A 23,873-nucleotide genomic window follows, 5' to 3' on the forward strand; every position below is an offset into this window, starting at 1 on the left:
TCTTTTCTTGCCTGAGGAAAGCATCGCTTGATGCTTTGATTTTATTTACTCTTTCCTCAAGCTTTGCTTTTAGAGCTTTCGCTTAAAGTTACCCAGCTGCTTTTCTTCAAGCCCCTTCAAGGCATTTGCTGGTGGGTCTGTCTAGCCTTTCAGGGCAGAGCCGTACAGATCTAGTACCCTTGTGACAAAGTCCAAGACCAGAAGATTGAAATAAACTTTATTCTGTGAATTTACTCATCTGAATCTACAGCATCCAAATAACGAAACAGAGCAAAATAGGAGCATTGAGCTGGGGAATTGGAGGGAGAGGGAAACCCCACTATGGTTTTTATATTCAGAAGTAAAGAGCAGAGGACTTTGATGGATGACCTGAAATGAGTCAGAACTTAGGCCAGGTCTACACTATAAACTTCCATGGGTAGAACCATATCGCTCAGGGCTGTGAAAAATCCACACCCCTCAGTGAACGCAGTCGTACCGACTGAACTCCTGGGGTAGACAGCGGTACGTTGATGGGAGAGCTTCTCCCCTGGACATAGCTACTGCCTCTCAGAGGTGGATTAACTACACTGATGGGAGAAGCTCTCCTGTTGGCATAGGAGCGTCTTCACTTAAGCATTACAGCGGCGGAGCAGCACCAGTGCATTTGTTCTGCTGCAGTATTTTAAGTGTAGACCTGCTCTACCAGAGGCAGGCTCTGCTGTGACCCTGAGAGTGGCTCCTGGTTGGCCAGTTTTTGTGTGCCTGGAGGATCACAGAGTTACAGAGACAGGCATGTAAGAGGGTCGGGAAACTCCTGTCACCAGTATAATGCTAAACAAGTAAGTCTTGTCCTCTCTCATCATTTTATTGTGAGTCTCGCAGCACTTGGTGTTTTTCTTAAAGTCCCAGCAGCTGGAGTAGGTAGATTGCAAGGCAACCTCAGATTATACTACAGATACATTTCCTGCCTTCACATTTGTGTAGCAAAGATTGAAAATCGAAAACAAGAACACCCCAAAAGCTGGGAAACCAGAAGGCAAAGAAAATGACACAATATTTAAAAAGATGTTTCCGCCAATCTCATGATTCTGGGGGGCCTGACACACTTTTTGAATGCTTCAGGCTGGCAAGACTGTGATTAGAATGGCAAAGTGTGATAGCTGTAATTTATATATTACCTATGTCTTTGCTCTACTTTAAATATCTCATATTGAGTGATCCCTACTCCTCTGTCACAGGGATTAACAATATGTCGGCCAGTGAACACATAACGGTATGCTTACCAGTGAACTCAAATTCTACACGCCGGCTCCCAAAGAAGGGGATGATCTTCCCAGGGAAAGAGGATGTGAAAGTAAAGATCGTCTCTCTGCCAGAAGATGTAACATCATAAAATGTAACTTCCTCCCCTTCATAATCCAGATAAACCCCAATGTTACTGGGGCTATGAGGTAGGGCCAGAGCAGCCTCAGGGGAGGTGAGGGCCAAGTACTCATTCTCTGTACTCTGCAAAGCCCAGATCCTGTCCTCTGGTGTACGGCTTTTCGCTCCCTCATGTATCACAGACTCTTTGGCAATGCCCAAAACCCAATTACGTTTGTTCCCCACCTCCACTTGCCAGTAACACCTCCCTGAGGTGAAGCCCTTATAGCCCAGCACACAGGCAGCAGGGTAAAACTTGTTCTGTGTCACTAAATATCCCGTGTCTTGGTATTTCTGTATCACACTCTCATCTGTGGACACGACTGAACAGGGAATCCCCAGGTCTGGATCCGGAGTGGCCTGCACTGCACGAGGGGAGAGAGAGGCAGGAGGAGAGTGTTAAGTACCCAAAGCACCTCCCACCCGCCGATCAGCTCCTCCCCCTCCCTCCCAGCGCCTTCCTCCTGCCACGGATCCATTGTTCAGCGGTGGGCAGGAGGTTCTGGGGGGGGGGGAGAGGGAGGAGTGGGGGCAGAAAGAGGCAGGGGAAGGGGGCAGAATGGAGCCGGGCAGGAAGAGATGGTGCAGGGGTGGGTGCTTGGCGGAAGGGGTGGAGTGGGGGTGGGGCCCGGGGCAGAGCAAGGGTCAAGCACCCCCTTGGGAACTGGGGAAGTCGGCACCTCTGTGCAGGCTAAACCACTCCAGTGCTGAGAGTGAGAGAGTCTGAGGCCAGAAGGGACCATCAGGTCATCTAATCTGACCCCCGTATATCACAGGCCACCAACTCCACCCAGCACCCACCTAACCCAACAACCAATATTAGCCCAAAGCCTGACAGCCTACAGCCGACCGTGCTATGATGTGCCACAGGCAGAGAAGAGGAGGCCCCGAGGGTCACCAGTGCCCGAGGCCCCCGCAATGCAGGGAAATGATTTGGTGAGATACCCCCAGATAATCCTGGCACATCACCCACAGCCACATGCTGCGGAGGAAGGTGAAAAGCCTCCCCCCGAATGCCACTGCCAGCTTGACCTGAGGGAAAATAGCCCTCCAGTGCCTTCCCCAATTCCCCCGTGAAAGACAGACCGGGTACCCCACGAATCACTGGGAAAGAAACTCAGAATAGCTGGTCAGCCAGGGGATGTGCTCCCAGAGTCCTAGAGCCACAGCAGCACCCGTGAGGACCCAGTAAGTGAGGTCAGGCTCAGCAGCATGGCTCCTTGCACCCAGCCCAGGCTAACTTGGGTGCTGAGCCCCAGGGTTCACTCTGCAGTGCAGACAGACCCTTACGGGCAGAGCTCAGCCCTGGGGGAGGCTAGGACCATTTCTCAGGCTCCCCAGTAGCCATGGGCTGGCTGGGGTGGGCCCTGAGTGTCAGTCCTGGGGAGCTGCCTGTTGGCTGAAGCTGAGCAGGAAATTCCCCATGGTTCCCGCCAGGCATCAAGGAGGTATTGTCAGGAGGGTGTGAGAAACTGGGATTTTTTGCAATTTTTTAATGAAGCCTGTATGTGCCTCAGTTTCCCAATATGCAGCATTGTTACCCAGTGGGTGATATGGGAGTGTTTGCTCTCAGGGCAGGCTAAGCTGCCCATGTCACTGTCTGGGGCCTGAGGTCCTCAGCAGACAATGGCAAATCCAATTGCCCGGACATGGAAACATAACGATCAGCAACCCGGAGAGCTACGGCCTTTCCCGCCTCTGTGGCTGAGCTGCATCGCCCCGGCTTGGGAACAAAGGACTAGAGGTGGGGGAGGGGTGAAGCGGAAGTTACATGCTGGCTGCAGGAAGCAGTAGGGGGGCAAAGAAGCGGACTTCCTGGGGGTGCTTGACCCTCGCTCTGCCCCAGGCCCCACCCTCACTCCACCCCTTCCCCCAGGTCTCCACCCTACCCCACCTCTTCCTGCCCCTGCTCCTCCCCCACCTCTTCCTGCCCCTGCTCCTCCCCCTGCCCGAACAGTTGATCATGGTGGGTAGGAGGCACTGGGAGGGAGGGGAAGGAGCTGATTGGCAGGGCCACCAGCGGGTGGGAGGGGAGGAGGGGGAGGATCTGATCCACGGGGCTGCCGGTGGGTGCTGAGCACCCACTATTTTTTTTCCATGTGTGCTCCAGCCCCGGAGCACCTACAGAATCAGCACCTATGGTGGGGGGCACACCTGGGAGTCTGAGAAAGCAGATCAGATGGACAGGGAGACAGAGCTTGAACCACGGGGTTTGCACTGCAGGGCTGGGCACCGGCTCCCCAGGATGGACTATACTGTAACCTTCATTTCTCTGAGCTAACCAAGGTCTTCCTGTGCTGTGGTGCAGAGCAGGGGACTAATAACCGCAGGGGCTTGACAGTGACGGCGGTGGCTGAGTGTCATTGCAGGTGCTTGCAGAGCTGTGCTGCTCCCTGAGATCACAGAGGGCTCCCGCAGGGGTCGGTCTCAGGTGGACGCACTGAACACAGCTCATGTTGTGAGGCAGGAGAGCTGAAGGCCCAGAGGTCCAGCCTAAGGAGTCGGTGAAGCCACGTGGCTTACCCTGGAGGAAGAGGGGGCTGATGTTGGGGGTCTGGCCCATCGAAGGGGCTCCTCCCAGAGACTGTTCCCAAGCGGGGGCTGCAGCACGAATCCTGTGGATCCGTGGCAGAGGGGATCTCGGTCTCCTCCCCCGATCCCTCGCCCTTGCTGGGGGTGCTCCACATCCAGCAACAGAACAGAGCAGGGGAGGCAGCAGGCAGAGGACGTTAACAGGGACACCAGCTTCAGCTTTTCATGCATTTCCATGCTGCCCTATTCATCCCTCATCTCCTGGTGGAAAGTCCCCAGCCCCAGAGTACAGCACATGGGGTGAGAACCCCTCCACCCACTTGGACCAGGAGAAAGTAGCGAGCAGCCCTGCTAGAGAGACACTGGGCTCTCTGGTGCACTGGGAATTCAACTTCTCGGTGGCACTGAATGTCCACACCCGAGGGATGTGTAACAGTCATCCAATGCACTACACACATTTTGGGGAGGGAGCATTGTGTAGAGGTTAGAAGCCAGGACTTCTGGGCTCTCTTCCTCACTCTGCTACTGACATGCTGTGTGACCTCAGGCATGTCCCTTCCTCTCTCTGCAGTCCAGCTTCCCTTTTTGTCAAATGGGCATAAAAGATGCCAGGTATTCAGACGCTGTTGTGGGGGGCCAGATAGGTAACTGTCAGATCCGAAGAGAGCCCCTTCCCCAGCTTCCAGTGGTGCTCATGGGACAAGGATGGGGACACAACACGGTTGCAAGTGTGGTGTTCAGTAATCGTGCTCGGTGCATGATGTTTGAATGAAGCCTTCTTTATCCAGGGTTCTGTATCACAGAGCTTCTGCTATGCTCCTTCTTCCTGTCTGGGAAGTCAAACCACTTAAAGGGACAGTTCCCAGTACCACAGGGAGCACCAACCTCCAGGGAGAGACAATACTCCTTGAACTGACGGATAAATTCATGGAAGATAGGATTCTAATAGCCACTGATGGACCTGTCTTCTGACAGTGGCCAATGCCAGGTGCTTCAGAGGGAACGAACAGAACAGGCGATCATCTAGTGATCCAGCCCCTGTTGCCCATTCCCAGCTTCTGGCAAACAGAGGCTAGGGACACCATCCCGGCCTATCCTGGCTAACAGCCATTCCTGGACCTATCCTCCATGAATTTATCTTGTTCTTTTTTGAACCCTGTTAGTCTTGGCCTTCACAACATCCTCTGGCAAGGAGTTCCACAGGTTGACTGTGCGTTGCGTGAAGAAATACTTCCTTTTGTTTGTTTTAAACCTATCGCCTATTAATTTGAAAAATATGAAAAAAGAAAAGGAGTACTTGTGGCACCTTAGAGACTAACAAATTTATTTGAGCATAAGCTTTCGTGATCTACAGCTCAAAGTGAGCTGTAGCTTATGCTCAAATAAATTTGTTAGTCTCTAAGGTGCCACAAGTACTCCTTTTCTTTTTGCGGATACAGACTAACATGGCTGCTACTCTGAAATTTCATTTGGTGACCCCTAGTTTTTATGTTATGAGAAGAAGTAAACAACACTTCTTTATTTACTTTCTCCACACTCGTCATGATTTTATAGACCTCTATCATATCCCTGCTTAGTCGTCCCTTTTCCAAGCTGAAAAGTCCCAATCTCATTAATCTCTCCTCATATGGCAGCTGTTCCATACCCCTAATAGTTTTTGTTGCCCTTTTCTGAACCTTTTCCAATATATCTTTTTTGAGATGGGGCAACCACATCTGCACGCAGTATTCAAGATGTGGGCGTACCAGGGATTTATATACAGGCAATATGATATTTTCTGTCTTATTATCCATCCCTTTCCTAACGATTCCCAACATTCTGTTTGCTTTTTTGACTGCCGCTGCAGTCCTGATTCTCTGCCTGGTTCAGTATTGGCCTTAGCGTGGTCTCCCTGCAAGGGACCTTCCACCAGCTGGAGATGGATAGAGCCCAGCACGAGTCCATGCTCCTGACGCTAGGGTGAGAGGGAAGTATAGCACAGGAACTGGTGGGAGACACTTCCTTAACTCTTTATTTCCCAGTTTTCAGAGGTTGAAATATGGGTTCCTTTCATGTTCTGGGAGAGTACAAGGCACTGATGGTCAACCTGCACTCTGTGTTAATGATGTTTTCCAGTAGTGAAGCTTGTCTTTCCTATAAAAAATAAAAATAGAGCAAATTTCTAGTCCTTATAATTGCCGAGAGAAGCAGAAAAATGTGACCTGAATGTGCCCTAAAGGCTGATTATTGGACCTAAAAAATGTACCCTACTTTCCAATTGTAAATAGTATGTGCACGTTCATACATCACAAAATGGGAATGGGCGATGGGCTGGATGATTCCCTGTTCTGTTCATTCCCTCTGGGGCACCTGGCATTGGCCACTGTCGGAAGACAGGATACTAGGCTAGATGGACCTTTGGTCTGACCCAGTCTGGCCATTATGATATAATGGTTCCTTCTAACCTTGGAATCCATAGCTCTGTATTGGTGGAAACCTCTCTTGTTTGAATTCAGAAGTGTCTTCTAAAAAATTAATCCGGAGATTTTAATTAATAATTGTCGTAGGAAAATATCCTTATGAAAACTTACCCTCTTTCTCTGCCTTGGAGATCAGAAAGTTCAGTTGATAGGGCAGGGTCTCTAGAGCAAGAAAAGATCAGAGGAGAGGTGATTTGCCCCTTTCTTGTAGGAAAATAGCCTCATGAAAACGGGGCTGGATTCACAAAGAAACTTAGGCAAGCTGACGCTTAGCATCACAACACCCAACGCTTAGGCACCTAGAAAGTCACTGTGATTCACAAAGCCAGAGTCAGGCTCCCAGGCAATCTGCACCATGAATGGGGAGAGAGATGCGCCTTGGAATGAGCTTCATAAAAGCCAGCATGCTAGGCGACTCCCTGCTTACGCCAGCCAGTGGGAAATGCCAAGGTGCGGGGGTGTGCTAAGCCCTGGCCCCCTCAGGGAGTTCGGCGACCGAATCTGGGCAGCACCGTAGGCGCCTCCCTTGGCGTGGGATTCTCAGCTGCGAGCCCTCTCTTGATGACCGGCACCTGTGCCATTTTTTTTTGGCAAGAAGCTTGGCGGGGGAAGGAAACCCACCTCGCTCGTAACTTTTAGCCCTGTGGTTAGAGCACTCAGCTGGCCTTTGGGAGACCCCTGGTTCAAGTCAAGCCTGTGCCGCAGAGGGAGCAGGGATTTGAAATGGGATCTACCACCTCTCAAGGAGCGCCCTAATCTCTGGGCTGCAGGATTGTCTGATACTGGGTGCCCACATGCTCTCCTGTGGGAGAGGTTCCACTGGGGATAATCAATAATTCATTGGGCCAGAGGCAGAGAGAAATCATGAGAACGTCCCAGGTGGTTAGAGCACGCTCTTGGGAGGGATGCCCAGAAGCCTGTTCTGCTGCTCAATTATTTATACACAGTGGATCAGATTCAAAAGGGGCAACAGAGAGGCCTATATCAGACCCCTGTTGGAATCCCTTCTTCCCCTCAGGGGGACAGAGGATTGGAACTGGGGATCTCCCACATCCCAGGTCAGTACCCTAATCACAGAGCCATACATTATAAGTGAGCTCCTCTTTCCCTAGAGCCTGGTTCTTTTGGGTAAGTTCACATATAGGGCCTGAGTCAGTAAGCGTGCTCAGAGCAGGCATTTCAGATTGTGGCCCTGTAGGTGAGTTAGGAGGAGGAACCCCTTTCTTTCCCCAGTTCGTGTAGCTCTCTGGGGCTCAGGTGTCTTGGTAGCTGGACTGGAACTGCAGTGCGAATGCACAGAGGCAGAAACATAGGTGCCTAGGGGACTTTTACCGCAAAAATAGAGGTGATGAGTAATTTTAGGCACCTACAAGGTTTGGTTGCAGCTGAGTGGGGGTCTTTGTGAATCCCAGTGTGGTCTGATTCTGGGACTGAGGCGCCTAAAATGGCAAGTAGACCCCCTCACCCGAAGTCCTTTTTTTGAATCTAGCCCATACCCTTTCTCTCTGCATTTGAGCTCAGTTCATAGGGCTGGGTCTCAAGAGAAAGGAAGGATTGGAAGAGAGGTGATTTCATGTTGTCTTGACTCTGGTGACATTTCTACCGTTAATTAATGTAACCGTGATTGAGAGAGACAAGCTTTGGAGCTTACTCAGAGCTCTTCTTCAGGTCCGTGTAGCTCGAAAGCTTGTCTCTGTCACCAACAGGAGTTGGTCCAATAAAAGCTATGTCCTCCCCCACCCTGTCTAATATCCTGGGGCTGACATGGCTGTCGCAGCACGGCATGGAACCGTGCTGTAATTCTGAGAGACAGCCCAAAGGAAAAGACCACAGAACGAGAGGCAGATTGGAATGGGGAGACCTTTCCAGTGAGACCAAACTAAAGTGAAATCATCGTCCAAAATATATCGTCCATCTCCTGCCTTACTCCAACGATCTCAAAGCACTCGGTGGCATTCACTAATTAGCACAACAAGGTAGGTTGGCCATTATTTCCTCCTTTTTCAAGATGGAGGAACTTGAGGTACAGAGTCTGGGATTTTCAAAAGGGCTGAGGCCACGTGGTGGCCAACTCCCATTGACAGTCAGAGAGAGATGGGGCCTAAATCCCTTAGGTCCCTTGGAAAATCCCAGCCATGGAGGTGAAATTCAACATTTTCTAAAACATCTGGCGATTGTGTGTCTCTGAAATGCTGAGTGGCCAATTTTGACACCCATGGTTGGGTCTGAGACAATCCAAGTGGAGGCCTGGCAAACTGGCATCAGCCCTGAGCCCTCCCCATCCCACCCACAGACGTCTAGCTGTGACGAGCTGAGAACTAATAGGCCAGAGTCCATCTCCTTCCACAGTCAGAGGCACATCTCGATGTGCCATCGCCATATCATGAGCCCAAATAACTGTTAAGTTACCTCTGAATTTCTTCAGAGCCTCCTGTAGACAAACATTTCTTTGGGAAGAGACGCCAACTCTCTCGCTCACATCCTGTGACACAGCCATTGGTTTCTCGAACTTCACCTTCTCACACCTGGGGGGAGGGGAAGGGGGAAACACTCTAAATCTTTTCTTTCTTGAGAATGAGCTACCTGAGGCTGCTCTCTTGTGGGCTCAATGAGAGCCTCTAACTCCCACTGGTGAGACAATTTATCTCCTCACTGGCGTTTTTAAATGCCTAGCTCCTCCAATGGGAGTTAAAGAGAGTAAGGGGTCCACAGGCTGCCCCTCAGAGAGAAGGGCCTAATCTCATGGGAAAGGATGCTCCAGTGGTTAAGGGGTTGCTGTAGGACTCTGGAAACCTATGTTCCACTCCCTGCTCTGCCACAGCCTCCCTGCATGACCTTGGGCAAGTCACTTAAGGCTTGATTTTTAAAGGTGCCTCCTGGGATTTTCAAAAGCACCTAACCAAGTCAGGCTCCCAACTGCCACTGATCACAATGGGAGGTGCCTAACTCGCTTAGCTGCTTTGGAAAACCCCACCAAGTGCCTAGCTATGTCTCAGGTGACTAAATGCCCTGCAAAATCTGACCCTGGGGGGAAAGTCCCCTTCTAGCACCACGACGCGTGAGGGGGAGTGGGAAGGAGTCACGTACCTGCTCCAGGTGCTTTTGATGTCCTAGAAAAGAGAAAGAGTTCAGTCCCAAGTGCCACAAGATGCGGATCGCTTCTGCTCTGCAGGGGACTTGCTTTGCCATCCCTAGTTGAGCTCGAGATGCAGTTCTCTGCAGTTAGCAACTTCAAAAGTCCATTCACAGATTTCGATGGAATGGGACCCCTAAGCACACACCATGACTGTGGGTTTTCTCCTTCTAAATTCTATGGCATTTGCTCAAACAGACTGATCAGACGCATGAATCCTTGACTGCCACATGCAACTGCTGTGTCCAGAGCGTTTGCCTTTCTCCATGTATGCAATTCTGCTCAGCAGTTCTGGAAGCTGGATTCATTCTCATTTCTAAATAGGCCCTGCAAAGAACTTTGCTTTCCTAATCTCTCACTTCCTAGAAAGTGGAGTTGTGCCTTTTATTGCTTTCATATCGTTAGGGCCCTTCATTTTCAGTTTTTATTTTAGTTAATTTTTCCTGGGATTTTACCAGTGTTTATTACCACAATAAAAACAGGTGCAAATCAGTGCAGAAAACTATTAAGTTTTCTGGTTAAATATCGAGGTTTGTTTTGGTGGATGGAAAGACAGGGAGAAAAAGTATTCAGTAGATGAATGCTTTGAATTCTGTTCATCCCTGTGGTTTGCTGCAGAACTAAAACAGAACTCAAAGCACAAGGGCCCCCCTGAGTTTAAGAAAACAATATATCTGAAATCCCCCAAAAAAACGTTTCATTTGAACAAACAGGTTACTGGTGTAGAATCATAGAATATCAGGGTTGGAAGGGACCTCAGGAGGTCATCTAGTCCAAGCCCCTGCTCAAAGCAGGGCTACTCCCCAGCTAAATAATCGCAGCCAGGGCTTTGTCAAGCCTGACCCTAAAAGCCTCTAAGGAAGAAGATTCCACCACCTCCCTAGGTAACCCATTCCAGTGCTTCACCACCCTCCTACTGAAAACGTTTTTCCGAATATCCAACCTAAACTTCCCCCGCTGCAACTTCAGACCATTACTCCTTGTTCTGGCATCTGGTTACCACTGAGAACAGTCTAGATCCATCCTCTTTGGAACCCCCTTTCAGGTAATTGAAAGCAGCTATCAAAAAATCCTCCCCCATTCTGCTCTTCTGCAGACTAAGCAATGCCAGTTCCCTCAGCCTCTTCTCATAAGTCATGTGCTCCAGCCCCCTAATCATTTTTGTAGCCCTCCGCTGGACTCTTTCCAATTTTTCCACATCCTTCTTGTAGCGGGGGGCCCAAAACTGGACACGGTACTCCAAGTGAGGTCTCACCAATGCCGAATAGATGGGAATGATCACGTCCCTCAATCTGCTGGCAATGCCCCTACTTATACAGCCCAAAATGCTGTTGGACTTCTTCACAACAAGGGCAGATTGTTGACTCATATCCAGCTTCTCGTCCACTGTCACACCTAGGTCCTTTTCTGCAGAGCTGCTGCCTAGCCATTCGGTCCCTAGTTTGTAGCAGTGCATGGGATTCTTCTGTCCTAAGTGCACTTGTCCTTGTTGAACCTCATCAGATTTCTTTTGGCCCAATCCTCTAATTTGTCTAGGTCCCTCTGTATCCTATCCCTACCCTCCAGCATATCTACCCCTCCTCCCAGTTTAGTGTCATCTGCAGGTGCAATTGCTGAGGGTGCAATCCACACCATCCTCCAGATCATTAATGAAGATATTGAACAAAACCGGCCCCAGGACTGACCCTTGGGGCACTCTGCTTGACACTGGCTGCCAACTAGATATGGAGCCATCGATCACTACCTGTTGAGCCCGACAATCTAGTCAGCTTTCTATCCACCTTATAGTCCATTCATCCAGCCCATACTTCTTTAACTTGCTGGCAAGAATGCTGTGGGAGACCATATCAAAAGCTTTGCTTAGAACGATTAGTCTATAAATATTCACCTTCGATAACTGGGCCGCACCATTTGCAGCGCATACGCTCAACTTCATCCTTTTCTCCTGTTGTTGTTTCTTTAACCCTTTTGAATACTTCCTTGTGTTCTGAAATGTATTCTGATGTAGATTTTCATTTTCTTCCCATTTTAGTGCGTCAAATCTTTAACCCATTGTCTACTAACAGTTTGAAATGTGTACTTGGTGGGCGTGTGATTTATCAGTAGGTTCAGATGCACACGCACTTCAGAGCTTGCGTGCGTGCCTGTTGGTTTATTGTGTGCATCTGCTAGAACAATACGCTCTTTCTTCAGCAGGCAGCTTTGCATATACACACAGACTAATGTATTATCGGAATACAGAGATCTCATGCAATGTATTGTATTTTCTTAATAAAACAAGTTTTTTGTATATATTTGAATGATAAAAAAGTAGGATGAAAATCAGAAAAACCTCAATAATACTTTTTTGTAAAACCCAGAAATTTTTTGGTAAAAATTGATTTAAACTGAAAATGAAGGGGCTTACACAGGATGTCTCAAAAAGGCCTGAACCATCTGCCTTTAAAACAGCAAAACTGTTTCCACATTGGAAATATTAGAAATGTCACATTTTGTTTTCCCTCACTTCGCTAAAGGACACACTGACAGTCTCCATTGTGGAGTAGGACCTCTCCAAGAACTTAATAAACTCCAAAGCTAATCAATCAGAATCTCTCCCTTCCCTGGGCAGGGATCTGGGTGTCTCTAACTGTCTCACCTGCAGGAATTCACTTGTTGGCTGCTGACACTTCTCTTCTATCTCACTGATCAAGTCACCGAGACGGGAAATCTTTTCAGACAGTTTGGTGACATTTTCATCCTGTATCTTCACAATTTCCTTGTCCAGCTCTTCCAGTTGGGCCAGCAGGAGTCGCTCTTGCTCATCCAGGAACTGCCGCAGTTGCTCAAATTCAGACATGATCTTCTGCCTCTCAGCTTCTATTTTTCCCTATAATGAAGGGACACAAACAGGAAAGGACAGATCAAGGACAAGGGTTGCCAGATGTCCAGTTTTCAACTGGGAAGTCCAGTCAAAAGGGAAACCTGGCAGTGTCCGGTCAGCACTGCTGACTGGACATGAGAAGTCCGGTTACCCACAGTAACTGGCTTCCACCACCAGAGGGCGAGAAGAGCAGCAGCTGCTGCTGGAGCCTGGAGGAGCACTCAGGGATGGCTCCATGGGGGGGCGGGGCCTCGAGGGAAAGTGGCGGCAGGGCACAGGGCAGGTTCCAGTGCTCAGCATCCGGTTTTCACAAATGAGAAAGTTGGACATCCCAGACTCTCCCCATGTCCCTGATAGGAACAGTTCTTAGAGCCCTCTTTTCATATCAACCTACTACAAACACATGGTTGAGATTTCAGGAGAATATGCCTGACAGTCTCTCAGCTGGCCTGAATGAACAACATGTTCCGAAGTGCCTTCGGGACGTACGCCTCCAGTTCCCATTTTCAAAAGGTCACTTTGGATGCTAAGGAGCCTAAGTTTCTTTGAAAGTGACTTTTGAAAATAGGACAGCTCTCCCTGCATTTTAAGCCCCTAAATACCTTTGAGAATCTGGCCCTTAACCACTTGCAAAATTGTTAACCCTAGGCTCCGAAATCACTTAGGCACTTCTGAAAATGGCACCCAATCTCTCTAAAATGATGAGTTTTCAGGTCTGAGTGGCTTAGTATATTCTGTTGATCATCTAGAATCTTCCAATAGCAGAAAGGTTGGAAGGGGGGAGGTCTGACTCAGAATCAGAAATACATTGGCAGAGAGTTGTGGAGAAGACTGAAGAAGGAAAGGGTTCTGCTGGTTATCCACATAAAACACCAGTTACAAAACACACCATGCAAAATGCTTCTTCTCCAGCTTTTGCATGTTTCATCTGGCATTCTGTTAATTACACTGTCCCAGAGGAAACCAGTTGTGCCTGGTGGAGATTCAGGAGGAAGATTTCTGAGATACAAAACAGCTACTGGGTGCCTAAGTCCTACTGACAGTCCATGTGAATTAAGCACCTAATCACCATACGTGCCTTTGAAAATCTCCCCTGAAATCAGTGTTTGTAGCTGGATGTGTGGGGAATAAGATCAGTGCTTTGAGTTGAAACTGGAAGCCAGTGGAGGAATCAGCCCAGAGGGATGATAAACAAAGATAAACATGATCACACCCTGCAAGGGTGTCTCAACAAGAGACAAAGTGCTTGAGGTTATCAAGATGATGTTTAAAAAAAAACGTGAACGATACAGAGCAGAACAGTGGTTCTCAAACTTTTTTACTGGCGACCCCTTTCACATAGCAAGCCTCTGAGTGTGACCCCCCCTAATAAATTAAAAACACTTTTGAATATTTTTAACACCATTATAAATGCTGGAGGAAAAGCGGGGTTTGGGGTGGAGGTTGACAGCTCACGACCCCCCATGTAATAACCATGCGACCCCCTGAGGGGTCCCGACCCCCAGTTTGAGAACCCCTGGAGTAGACGTTTCTGGATACCAGGGAATAATGTACGGATTATTAAGAGGAGCGAAGTTCGGTTTCAGATCGAGAGGCGTAAGGAATCCATACTCTGCAATATCCCCGATTGGGGGTAAGAGGTTAAGGGGTCAAAGTACAGACATTGAGACATGCGGGTACGTGGTTCATAGAATAGCTATGTTCAGGTGTGGTGTATAATGGGTGGACACAATCATGAGGATGGATTGACCCTCATTTTGTGAGATTTAACGTTCAGTGAGTTTATGGTTCCAGTTCATATGGTCCAACGGACAAAGTCTCTCGGTCCCCAATACATCACAGCTAACCCTGATCTGAGCTTGACCTTGCTCCCAGTTAGCACATTTTATCTCAGTTTAACTGGACAAGGTGAACCCTACACACCACACTAGGGTCAAATTAAACTAGGTTCAAAATGTTTGCCTGTGAGGGCCTTGCACCAGAACAAAGACATTACATTAAAAAGTGATTTGAGGTACATCTGTACTACACAAATGTTGTGGTGGTGTGTAGAGGACGTACACTATATGCACCCGCTAACATGGGCATAAATAGCAGTGTAAATGGCGAGGCATGGCTTAAGCAAGTAGAGTCGCAATATGCCTGAACCCTCTGGGTATAAACCCTACACACAGGGCTCTATACACCCCCAAGCAGGGCCTCCCCCATCTACACTGAGTGTCCCGCTGCGTCCCCAGTGCCAGAGCCTTTCCCCACCACAGGAAAAGGCTCCAGGGAGTGGAGGAAGGCTCTGGCCGCTCCGCTGCCTCCCCCTGCTGGAGTCTTTTATTCACACATGTAGCTACACATGACAGTGTGGACACAGCCTGTTTCTCACTGTGCTGTGTAGCTACACATACCCTACAGGATGCCCCCAGCGGTGTGCCGTGTAGATGTAGCCATAGCTAAATCAAAGCAGTGCTGCGTGTAGACAAGGGCTGACACTCTCCCCACAGAGAGAAATATCACCCCTGACTGATGTAACTTCTGGACCATAACAATGGGGACCTACCAGATATTCCTGGCTTTGCGTCTCTGCATCCTGTTTCCACTCCAGAAGTTCTCCTCTCTCTTGCTTCAGTGTGTTCAACTGGGTTTGAATTTGTTCCTGAGGCAAGAAAAACAATGTTGGGGGTGGAGGGGAAGGTCAACCTGCTAAGGAGTCTGTCCTCTGTGCAATTTATATACATTGCAGTGCTGATTTCATTATCTGAAGCTGGGATTTTCAAAGAAGTCTCATGAAGTTGGGTTCTCAACTACCATTGATTTTCCATCTCCCTCTCAAGTTGCTCTAGGATGGTGCTCATGGCAATGTCACAATTGACTCTTGAGAGGTGGGAGATTCAAATCTCTTCTCCTCACCAGGCAGAGGGAGAACTTGAACTGGAGTCTCCCACATACAAGGTGAGTGCCCTACCCCCAGGCTAATGGTTATGAAGAAAGTCTTCAACCTAGGGGTGACAGTGGACGAGAAGCTGGATATGAGTCAGCAGTGTGCCCTTGTTGCCAAGAAGGCCAATGGCATTTTGGGATGTATAAGTAGGGGCATAGCGAGCAGATCGAGGGACGTGATCGTTCCCCTCTATTCGACATTGGTGAGGCCTCATCTGGAGAAGTGTGTCCAGTTTTGGGCCCCACACTACAAGAAGGATGTGGATAAATTGGAGAGAGTCCAGCGAAGGGCAACAAAAATGATTAGGGGTCTGGAACACATGACTTATGAGGAGAGGCTGAGGGAACTGGGACTGTTTAGTCTGCAGAAGAGAAGAATGAGGGGGGATTTGATAGCTGCTTTCAACTACCTGAGAGGTGGTTCCAGAGAGGAAGGTTCTAGACTATTCTCAGTGGTAGAAGAGGATAGGACAAGGAGTAATGGTCTCAATTGCAGTGGGAGAGGTTTAGGTTGGATATTAGGAAAAACTTTTTCACTAGGAGGGTGGTCAAACACTGGAATGCGTTACCTAGGGAGGTGGTAGAATCTCCTTCCTTAGAAGTTTTTAAGGTCAGGCTTGACAAAGCCCTGGCTGGGATGATTTAATTGGGGATTGGTCCTGCTTTGAGCAGGGGGTTGGACTAGATGACCTCCTGAGGTCCCTTCCAACCCTGATATTCTAGGATTCTATGATTCTTCCCCGGCCACGTTGTGCGGAGCAACACAGGTGCAGAACTCTATCTTGCATGAAACAGCTTAGGTAGCTAAGCCACTCGACTCCAGGAGAGGGGTTCCCAGGTGTGGATCAGAGACAGGCCCATTCCTACACCAAACTCTGGGGGAGTTGGGGCTTAGGACACACCCCTCTCATCAGTATCTCCGGAGGGCTAGTCTCCCCAGCTAGCATGCTGGCTTTTGTGGATGCCTCTCTCCCCCCAAATGCCTAATTCAGGATTTGTTGTTCCAAACTTTACCAGATGACTGGAGGATAGCTGATGGAAAGCCAGCTTTTTTAAAAAGGCTCCAGAGGAAATCCTGGCAATTACAGGCCGGCAACCATAAGGGCTTGTCTGATTGTCAGATGCTGGGACTGGGCAACAGGGAATTAATCCTTTGGTAACTGCCGGGTTCTGTTCATTCCCTCTGGGGCACCTGGCATTGGCCACTGTTGGAAGACACGATACTGGGCTACATGGACCACTGGTCTGACTCAGTGCAGCCATTCTTATGTCCTTTGTGGTTTTCTAGGTGTCTAAAAGTTAGGCATTGCAGTGCTGAGCATCACAACACCCAAGTTCATTTGGGGATTCGGGCCTAAATCTCCTTTGCAAATGGGACTTCGGCTCTAAAGTCAGTTGGTGCTCTTGAAAATGTGCTCGAAGGATCTTCTTCTGTAATTCCCGGGGGGTGAGGTGTTGCAGAGCCACAGAGAGGATTTAAAAGCACAGCTCCCGTTCATTTCATGGCAGCTGGGCATCTCAGGCCCCATTCTCAGCCCTGCTTCCTTTCCTTCTATGCTGTATATGTCATGCTGCCAGGGAAGAGAGAGGCCTTTGGGGGCACCAGACCTAATATAGAGACCTAGGGACTCTGTCTAGAACAGCCCTTTGCATCCAGCGAATCCTCCAAGTGCTGCAGGGCAAAGGGTTGAAGTCGTATCCATTTTGCAGCAGTGTAGGGTAGGGTGCCCTGCTCCCATGCAATGACAGAGAAAACTATATGAAGAAAGCTGGACATCAGAGAGTTAAAGCTGAGCAACTTAAAGGGAAGGGAGTTTTGGTAAGAATGTTTAACACACTTTTAAAAAAAATAGTACATTAAACTCCGGTGCCTAATGAACACTTGGGAGAAAGAGACTCCTGGTTAAAAATCCAACACACTCACAAGGTGCATAAATATTGTGCTCGATTGTTCGGCATGGGGGAAAGGGCTTGTTCAACATGGTCCTGGGAATCAGCCATTTTCTTCCTTTAATCTTATTGTGGCACTCCTAGAGCCCACTTCGTCCTTACAGCTAGCGTGGCGTACAGCACAGCGGATTCTGCCCCGAGGGGATTGCTCTGTCCAACAGGCTTTTTAAGGTTCCAATCCACTTGGGCTTCATGGGCCCTAGAATGTTGCAAAACTTCAAAGATTGTATGGGCAGGACGTGAGCCACTGGTTCAGGGAGGCTAACCCCCAGTCCAGCCCCTTCTGCCAGAGGCCCCCCCAGACCAGCCACGGGGGAAGAGCTGCAGATCCCCGGCAGGAAGCAAGAGGGAGTCTGGGGGTGGATGGGGCCACGCAGGGCTGTGCCTCCCCTGGCCCGTCATACCCGTCGCCCATGATTTCTGCTTCAGGAGCAGCGAAGTGACCATCCTTCAGCAAACCCGGGAAAACGGGAATTCATCATCCTGGTTTTTCCTTGAGGAAAAAGTTACGCAGATTAACCTTTGTTTCTTAAACAGAAATCTTTCAGGGCACCTTCTGTGACAGAAAGTAGCAGAGAACAAACTCCTTGAGAACACTGCTGACCATGTGTTATTTTCCTGTGGCTCGCCTGAAAGCAGCGGTCATCAGCTGTGAAATGCTCAAGCTGGGGCGCTACGCCTCCAGTCTGCAGCTGTGCTGAGATGTTGGTAATGTGACGGTAGAGAACTGCATGACGGGAGTGATGAGAGGCGGTGTGGTCTAGTGGCTAGGGTACTAGGATGGGCATGGGGAGGCCAGGGTTTAATTCCTGGCTCTCCTACTGAGCTGCTTTGTGAGCTTGGTTAAGTCACTGCCGCTTCTGTGCCTCTGTTTCCCTCCCACTCCTTTGATTTGTCTCCGAGCATGCCCACCAGATCAGGCCCCGTAGAGGAGAGAAGCAGAATGCCTGGTTTTCCCCAGCTCATGGATTGCTCTGGGTGTGGCCAGGAGACAGGCAGCCAGATGCCATGGGGGGCAGCTGTGCACATGCCCAGAGACAGAAACACACTGAAAGAAGCTGTACCCTGAATACACAGGCACTGAGTGAGTCTGGGCTCCTCCATAATGACAGGTTTCAGAGTAGCAGCCGTGTTAGTCTGTATTCGCAAAAAGAAAAGGAGTACTTGTGGCACCTTAGAGACTAACCAATTTATTTGAGCATAAGCTTTCGTGAGCTGCAGCTCACTTCATCGGATGCATAAAAGTGGATTATCATACACATTGTAAGGAGAGTGATCACTTTAGATAAGCTATTACCAGCAGGAGAGTGGGGTGGGGAGAGAAAACCTTTTGAAGTGATAAACACCCATTTTTTCATGCTCTGTGTGTATAAAAACATCCTCACTGCATTTTCCACTTTTATGCATCCGATGAAGTGAGCTGTAGCTCACGAAAGCTTATGCTCAAATAAATTGGTTAGTCTCTAAGGTGCCACAAGTACTCCTTTTCTTTTTGGGCTCCTACAGAAATTCTGGGGATTGCAGTGGAGCCGAAAACTGGCATTTAGGTGCCTAAACTCCAGATTTATCCACTTAAATCTGGGGTATAGACACCTTAAGTACCTTTCAGAATCCCCAGCCTTTGTCTATCTTGACTGTTTACATCAGTGGTCCCCAAACTGGAGCATGGAGGAACATTTGAGGGAGCATGGCAGGGCCAAGACCAGCCCCCACAAGGGGCAAGAAGGGAGTGCCACTCAGATCTGCTATGGCCCCCTTGGCCCTGGCTCCTACCCCAGCTCCACTCCCAGCCCCAGTCTTGACACTGGCTCTGCTCCCAAACCCAGTTTGAGCGCCCGACTCCCGGCAGCCCCACTTCCAACCCCAAGACACCCCCACAGCTGTGGCCCCAGCCTCTGACTGTGGCCCCACTCACAGCTCCTAACCGCAGCTGCGGGTGGGGAGGCATAGCCAGGGTAAGGGAGAGCCTGAGGGGAAAAATTTGGGGACCACTGGTTTAGACTGTCTGTGTGTTTGTACAGAGCCTCGCACAACAAGGGCCCTGATCTTGGTGCCTTTAGAAGCTATTGTAATAAAAATTGCAAACATGCCCAAACCGAAGTAATTACCCTGCACAGCAGATTCCTACCTTGTAGGCCTGGGCAGCCTCCTCTGTGGGGACCACCCTGTGAGTACGGTGAGCCTGGGACTCTCTGCAGATCACACAGATGAGCATTTGGTCCTGGTTACAGAAGAGTTTGAAAGGCTCCTGGTGCACCTTGCACCAACTTCTCCTGCTGCTGTTTGGAAACTCAGCTGCTTGGCTATTTCTACAAAGTTCCCCAGTTGTCTGTTCGGCCTGAGGGTCCTCTGGGGAAAGGTCTCTCTGCACTGAGGACAGGAGACAGCTGTATCCGATCCCTCCCAGCACTGGGCGATGCAGGCTTGGCAGAAACTGTGCCCGCAATCTAAAAATGTGGGATCCTTATAAAAACTCAGACAGATGGAGCAAGTTGCTTCATCTCGGAAGCTTTTCAGAGGATTCACTGCAGCCATGGCTCCCTGCAGACAGTGTCACAGGGATCTAAGATGTGGCTTAACCCCAACTGGGCGTTTTTCACGTGGTTTCTTTGGGGGCTTTTTTGGCTGCTTTTTTTTTTTTTTTTTTTTTTTAATGTCCTGCCGGAGAACATGATTGGCTCCCTGTTGCCCAATCCCTCTCCCAACACCCAAAGCAAGGAGAGGGGAAGAAACCAGGACTCTGAGACTGACAGTGCCCAGGGCCAATGGGGGAGAGGCCAGTGCGACAGGTCAGCCCGATAGGGCATTACAGATGAAGGAGGGAACCTGGAATCCAGCTCAGTCAGCTGTGGGTTGGGTTCGTCTTCCCTAAGTGAGGTCCTCGGGGTGAGAGTGTTGCATGCATGCGTGTGTGTGTGTCCGTGCCCTGCAGTGCCTACTCTCTCCCCACCGCCTGCCTCCTGCCTGGACTGCTCGGGGGGTTGGGTGAGCTGATAACAGTGGGCTGTGGTCAGTGATCTTTCTGTTGGTGCATTTCTGGTGGTGGTGTTGCACCTGCTCGGGGGAGGGAGGACGCAGGCAGTGGGTGACAGGGGGTTGCAAAGCTGGGGGGGGCTGCAGCATAGCTTGGGCCAAGTTGGGGCCGGGGAGGACTGGGGAGTGGCCAGGCTGGGTTTGGGGGTTGTGGGGGGAGGGAGTGGCGTGCACAGCACCACCACTGTTGGCCAGTGATGCTTGGGGCATTTCTGGTGGGGTGGTGCGCTGTTGAGGGGGGTCTTTTGGGGGTCCGGTGGTATTACGGCTGTACTAGCGGTCGGCCACTGGCATGACGGACATGGAGCGGTGCCGACCCAAAGCAGATTGGCTTGTTTTGGGTGATTTGGAGGGGTGGGGGACGTAGGCAGAAATTAAACCTTGTCTGTCTGAGGAGAGAAATGAAACTGATGTGTAAAAAGTTGCTTAAATCCGCTTCCGATTTTGCTTTGGTTTAGTGTCTATAATGGGGCTACTCAGTCTGCTGCCTCAATTTTGTCACTGCAACATAGTGACGCTGATCCAGGCTGGATCAAATCCAGGGCCCAACTACACCAGAATCCTGTCTCCAGCAGCAGTCGGCACCAGGTGTCTCTGAGGAAGATGGAAGAACCACACAGTCGACAGATTCTACACACATAGTAAACCCAGGCTCAGATTCAGGTTTAAGGCCAGACCCCTCTCTGGACCTCAGTTTCCACACCTCTAAAATGGGGTCAATGATAGTGACAATGATAGGCTCAGCTCCCAACCCTAGCAGCTTGGCTGTTCCATGCCCTACTGTGTACCGAAACTGACTTGAAAGGACTATCCAAGCCCCTCCCAGGCCTGTTCCCATTGTGGGTCTCTCTCCTGGCCGAGCACAGGCTGTTCTTATATCGTCCAACAGGCTTGGATCCTAGTTACATGCTGCTCCTTCTCATGTGACCCCTGCACTTATTCCCTTCACCTGGGGATAGGTTCAGTTGAGCTACTACCCCTTTCATGGCCATCTCACCCTGGGACAGCCTGAAACTGGAAACCTGTGCTCGAACAGTAACTGTTTGCTAGGAAAGGTGCTGAAGACACAATGGAAGAGGAAATCCTTTGGACTGGATTGAAATTATTCCAAAGGAAAGTGAATGAGAGAAAATGTCCAGCGTTATCCTCCTAGCGAAAGAAATAATTGAAGGTCAGAAAGGACCATTCTGTCCATCTTCTTTGTAACACAAGCCCTAGAACGTCACCGAGTGCTTCCTCCAGAAAACCTGCTACGTGGGACTGAGCCAGAGCACGACTTCTGGAAAGACATCTCCATGCATTAGAGCCAGCTGGTCAGAAACAATCTTTCTTCTCCAGTGACGTGAAGTTAAAGGACACAGAGAAGCAGAAAACCTCGACTCGGGTTGTTACTGGAGCTGAAGCAGAGAGGCCAGGACAAACACGGCTAGGGCCCAGGACTGACTATCAGCAGATCTGCCGTTTTCTCTTCCTGGCTTTTTGACCATGAGCGAATCTCTTTGCTTCTGTGTGCCTCAGTTTCCACGACTATAAAATAAAACTACTCAAGGTTCTGTTTTTTTCTCTCCTGTTTTGCAAGGCGGGACACTTAGATACATTTGGGGCCTGTCTATGCTACCGGTCTAGAGTGTATTTGTAAGCTGATGACCCCCACATGTTGTTCAGAAGCTGTGGATGACACAAGCTCCCTACGTTTGTTCTGTGCTTAGTCCCTAGGGCACAGCTGGGCTGGGCGGCCTTTTCTCGCTGTGCTGTGCGGAGCAGGTTCTGAGCACGAGGGATACGAAGGACTAATTCTTGAAAATAATTCAAGGACTAATTCTTGAAAATAAATATCAAAGAATCATAGAATATCAGGGTTGGAAGGGACCTCAGGAGGTCATCTAGTCCAACCCCCTGCTCAAAGCAGGACCAATCCCCAATTTTTGACCCAAATGGCCCCCTCAAGGATTGAACCCACAACCCTGGGTTTAGCAGGCCAATGCTCAAACCACTGAGCTCTCCCTCCCCCCAAATAGAACTGCAACCCAAATAAAAAATCACTGCTGCTAACATTGGTGGGTGATAAAATAGTAGCAGAGTGGTAATTAATGATGAGGAGAGGGCAGTGACACAGAGCAATCGGATCCCTTGAGAAGCTGGAGCCATTCAAAGAAAACAAGTTGGAAAAGAACCAAATGAAGGGTCCTATAGCTAGCGACAAAGCATGCAGGCCACACCTACAGAGTGGGGAAGTGTATCCAGGAAAGCACTGACTGTGAAGAGGATTTCGGGCCATGCTAGGCAAGCCATTCAACATGAGCACCCAGGGGGATGCTGTGGTGAACAGGGCTAAAGCCATCATTAGATGTATGAAAAGAGCAGTGAGGAGCATAGGGAGGTGACACACCATGAGGAAGACGGATCATGGAGTCCTGCATTCAGTTTTGGCGTCCACCTTTGAAAAAAGATTTGGAAATCTTGGAGATGGGGCAGCAAAAAGCAATGAAACGTTTTGTGGGCTGGAGAAAAATGCCTGCTCATGAGCTATTGAAAGAGCTCAGCCTGTTTAGATGATAAAAAAGATCGGGAGGTGACGTCATTGAAGTGTTGAAGTGACTTCATGGAGAGAAAATATCAGGTATTAAAGGGCTCATTAATCTAGCAGAGAAAAGCATAACAAGACCCAGTGGCTGGAAACTCAAAAGAGACCAATTCGTATTCGAAAGAGGGCACACATATTCAACCGTGAGGATGAATCACCAAAGGAACAAACTAGAAAGGGAAGTGGTGGGAATTCCCCACCTCTTGATGTCTTCTAATGAAGACGAGATGCCTTTCTGGAATGTGTGTAGTCAAAAACTAGCTACTATGCTCTCCAGAAAGCATGTGATATGCAGGGGGTGAGATGACATGCTCTAATTGTCTCTTCTGTCCATAAAGTCTGCTCATGTATGAAAAACTGAGCGTAGCATGGGGAGAAGCCTCTGATGTTTTACTGTGTTCGGCTTGAGCCCCGAACAATGAACGCTCATTGCGTGGGGTGATCCAGGGGAAGCAGCTGAAACATCCAATGTGGCTGGACAGGGGCAGCACATCAGCACTGCAAGAGAGGGGTGGGTGTGGCAGTGACATCACAAGGGCCTTTGGCAGGACCTCAGCCTATTGGACAAAGGTGGTGGGGAGGCGATGATCTCACAGAGAGATCTTGACATCAGCCAGGCAGGACAGGGGTGCAGGACAGGGGCAACCTCGGAGATCCCTGTGGCTTTGCTTCAGCACGTCTCCTTCTCGAGGTCTCTCCTGGAGGACTGAGAGAGCATTCACTTGCACGTTCGTGAGCGCAAGGAGGACCCTCTTCGGAGTTTTCTCCTTTTCTTGTAGTGGTTTTGCTTGAAAACAGACGTCCCTATAGAAAAGGTAAGAGCCTCGGAGAGGTTTGGAACCTGTTCAGTCTGATCTATCACGTGCCGGCTGATTTTTAGGAAAGGAAAAGACTCGATTGTGGGGGCAGTAGTTTATTTCCGACCCAGGACTTTGTGCCTTAGAATTACTGGGGACGTTGGGGTTTCTCCTTTTTGTTTTCCCT

At 49.5% G+C, this 23,873-nt stretch overlaps 1 pseudogene; it reads right to left on the bottom strand.

The window, feature by feature from the left end:
* Positions 1-230: 230 nt before the first annotated feature.
* Positions 231-19,817, bottom strand: LOC125629628 (zinc finger protein RFP-like; annotated as a pseudogene).
* Between the last annotated feature and the right edge of the window lie 4,056 nt (positions 19,818-23,873).

Source organism: Caretta caretta, chromosome 14 (assembly GCF_965140235.1).
Source record: "Caretta caretta isolate rCarCar2 chromosome 14, rCarCar1.hap1, whole genome shotgun sequence".
Taxonomy (NCBI): domain Eukaryota; kingdom Metazoa; phylum Chordata; order Testudines; family Cheloniidae; genus Caretta; species Caretta caretta.